This window comes from Tupaia chinensis, unplaced genomic scaffold (genome assembly GCF_000334495.1).
Source record: "Tupaia chinensis unplaced genomic scaffold, TupChi_1.0 Scaffold000607_1, whole genome shotgun sequence".
Classification (NCBI taxonomy): Eukaryota; Metazoa; Chordata; class Mammalia; order Scandentia; family Tupaiidae; genus Tupaia; species Tupaia belangeri.
In genome coordinates, this window is record NW_006160126.1 from 188,266 (window position 1) to 191,236 (window position 2,971).

Consider the following 2,971-nt stretch of genomic DNA (forward strand, 5'->3'; position numbering starts at 1 on the left):
AGCTCCTCCGGGCCGAGCCTCGGGGGCCTCCTCAATCCTTCTCCGGCTTCCCTGGACCTCTCCAGCCCGTCCCTGGACCCCACAGAGCCGCCCTGCGTCTTCTCCAAGGCCGTCTGGATCTGCTGTGGCCTCTTGGGCCTGCGGAGCTTCAGGCCACGGGCCTCGCGTGGCTGCCAGGCCTTGCCAAGGGCCTGCACGGAGGCCCCACCACTGCCTGTTAATAAGCGCCTGACTGTGTGCAGAGCTGCGCCTGTGCTGAGAGTACGGAGCACGTGACGTCAGTAAGGTGGAGCAGAAAAGTATTCCTGCTGAGCGCGAACCGCGTGTGCTCGGGCCCAGGCCGGTCATCGTCTTACACCCGGAGCACAAACGTTGCTGTGCTTTCTCTGTCTACATCGTGGGAGCCCAACTTTGCACCTCCAAATGCCTCTCTCTTACTACAGCTCCCTAAGGTAAGTAGGGGAGACGGAGGCATGTAGACAGTGTGTAGTCATCTCCCCTCTCCCTCACAGGGTTGATATAGTTTAATTATATATGCAAGCAGATGCATGCTGAAAGTGTCTGTTGTATTGTTTATAATAAGGCATTGATGGACCAGCAGATGGCGTAATGGCTACATCACTGGATTCCCATGTAGTCAATCCCGGTTCAAGTCCCAGACCTGGTGGCTTTTAAACTCACGCAGGACGCGTGTGCATGCATGCCCAAGATCCCAAGAGAATGGAGGAGAAGGGATTGCGGCATGACCCTCACCCCTGCAGGGGTGATTTCTTGCTTTCTGTCTCTCTGTCTCTGTCTTTCTGGTGAGCTCAGGCACCCTATAGCAAAAACCTCTCAAAAATAAATAAATATAGTAACTATAAATATAATATATAAATATAATAAATAAATAAATATAAATTGGCATTTGGGGAAGACATTTTGCAATCATCTGCTAATGCTGAAATTGCTTTCTGTAGGCTGGAACACCCAGCTCCAGAGTCAAATCCCAAAATGATTCGATAAATGCATTGGTTCTTAACCCTGGGGAAGATGGGATCCTGTGCCCACTTGAGAATCTTTCCAGAAACATGCACATATGGGGACCAGTGGATGGCGTAATGGTAACATTGTTGGACTCCCACGTATTGGACCGCAGTTTGAGTCCCAGGCCCGGCTTAAAACTCACACCTGGCACATGTGCGTGCGTGCCCAAAATCGCAAGAGGAGACTGGAGGAGAAGGGATTGAGGCAGCATGGCCATCCTCCCTGGGGGGAGGGGGAGATTTCTCGCTTTCTGTCTCTGTCTCTCTGTCTCCACCAAGCGCATGCACCTTATGGCAAAAATCTCTCTCAAGGGACCAGCAGTTAGCTTAATGGCTATGTCGCTGGACTCCCACGTAGTCGAACGCATTCGCGTCCTGGACCTAGTGGCTTAAAACTCACGCCGGGTATGTGTGCGTGTGCGCCCAAGATCCCGAGAGGAGAATGGAGGAGAAGGGATTGCTGCGTCGCCATGCCCTCTAGGGGTGATTTCTCGCTTTCTGTCTCTCTGTCTCTGTCTGTCTGGCGAGCACAAGCGCCCTATAGCGAAAACCTCTCAAAAAAAAAAAAAATCTTTCTCAAGCACAACACCAAAAACATGCACATGTATACCAAAGGCTGACTATAATTTCAAGGGGTTCTTAGGTCTCTGATCCTCCACCTCCAGCCCTGGCCCACAGGTAGCTATCTCATTCCTCTGCATTTCCATTTTCCCCCCAGATTGACCTCTTGAAACAAGCCCTTCCCACTTCCTTCCTCTACTTCATAGTGCCCTGTTACTATTCGATTCTATAAAGGGACTTCAAAAAATTCGTGGAAAATGGAATTAAAAGTATAAGTTTATTTTGACGCAAAAAATATTTTTAAATCCACGCAGCATTTTTTCATCACATGCACTTTCCATGAACTTTTTGCAGACCTCACAAATATAGTCCTCACCATCTTGACTGTTCATCCTGTTTATTTAGTTGCTTTTCGCTGTGTCTCTTCCCAGTAGAATAAAAATCTCTGTGTGAGGGCAGGGGCCTTGCCTGTCTAGCTCATTACCATAGCTTCATCATTTTTTTTAAATTTTTTTTTGAGAGATTTTTGCTATAGGGTGCATGTGCTCACCAGACAGAGAGAGACAGAGACGGAAAGCGAGAAAGCACCCCCGAGGGGGGATGGCCACGCCACAATCCCTTCTCCTCCATTCTCCTCTCTGGATCTTGGGCATGCATGCACACGTGCCCGGCGTGAGTTTTAAGCCACTGGGTCCAGGACGCAAACCGCGATCGACTACATGGAGTCCAGCGACATAGCCATTATGCCAACTGCTGGTCCCCCATAGCTTCATCGTTTTAAAACCAGGCTGGACCCCTAGAAGGAGCATAGTCAATGTATGAAGGGCTATTGCAGCCTGCTTGGAGTCTCCCTTCTGGGCTCTTTTCTCCTTCAGATTATTTTCTGTACTACTGCTCTGAAACATAAACCTGCTCCAATGCCTTCCTCACACCGAAAGAATAAACTTGAGATCTGCAGCCAGCCTTGCAGGGTCTGCTCATCACTGCAGCACACACTCCCCGTCAGCCACTCCAGATCTTTGACAGTTTTCCTAAACACTCTTCTCTGGGACAGACATCATTTTTACTTTGCCTATTATAATGCCTCCTTTTCATTTCATTTTTTAAAAAAACTCTGCCTAGGGAACCAGCAGTTAGCGTAATGGCTATGTCACTGGATTCCCGCGTAGTCGACCGCGGTTCGCGTCCCGGACCCGGTGGCTTAAAACTCACACCGGGCACGTGTGCGTGCATGCCCAAGATCCCGAGAGGAGAATGGAGGAGAAGGGATTGCGGCGTGACCATCCCCCCTGGGGGGTGATTTCTCGCTTTCTATCTCTATGTCTCTCTCTGTCTGTATGGCGAGCGCACGCGCCCTATAGCGAAAACCTCTCAAAAAAAAAAAA

At 49.6% G+C, this 2,971-nt stretch overlaps 1 protein-coding gene across 3 annotated transcripts in view; it reads right to left on the minus strand.

The window, feature by feature from the left end:
- The window catches only part of FAM217A (family with sequence similarity 217 member A), a 27,470-nt gene that overhangs the window by 14,676 nt on the left and 9,823 nt on the right, over positions 1-2,971 (minus strand). The window lies entirely within an intron of this gene.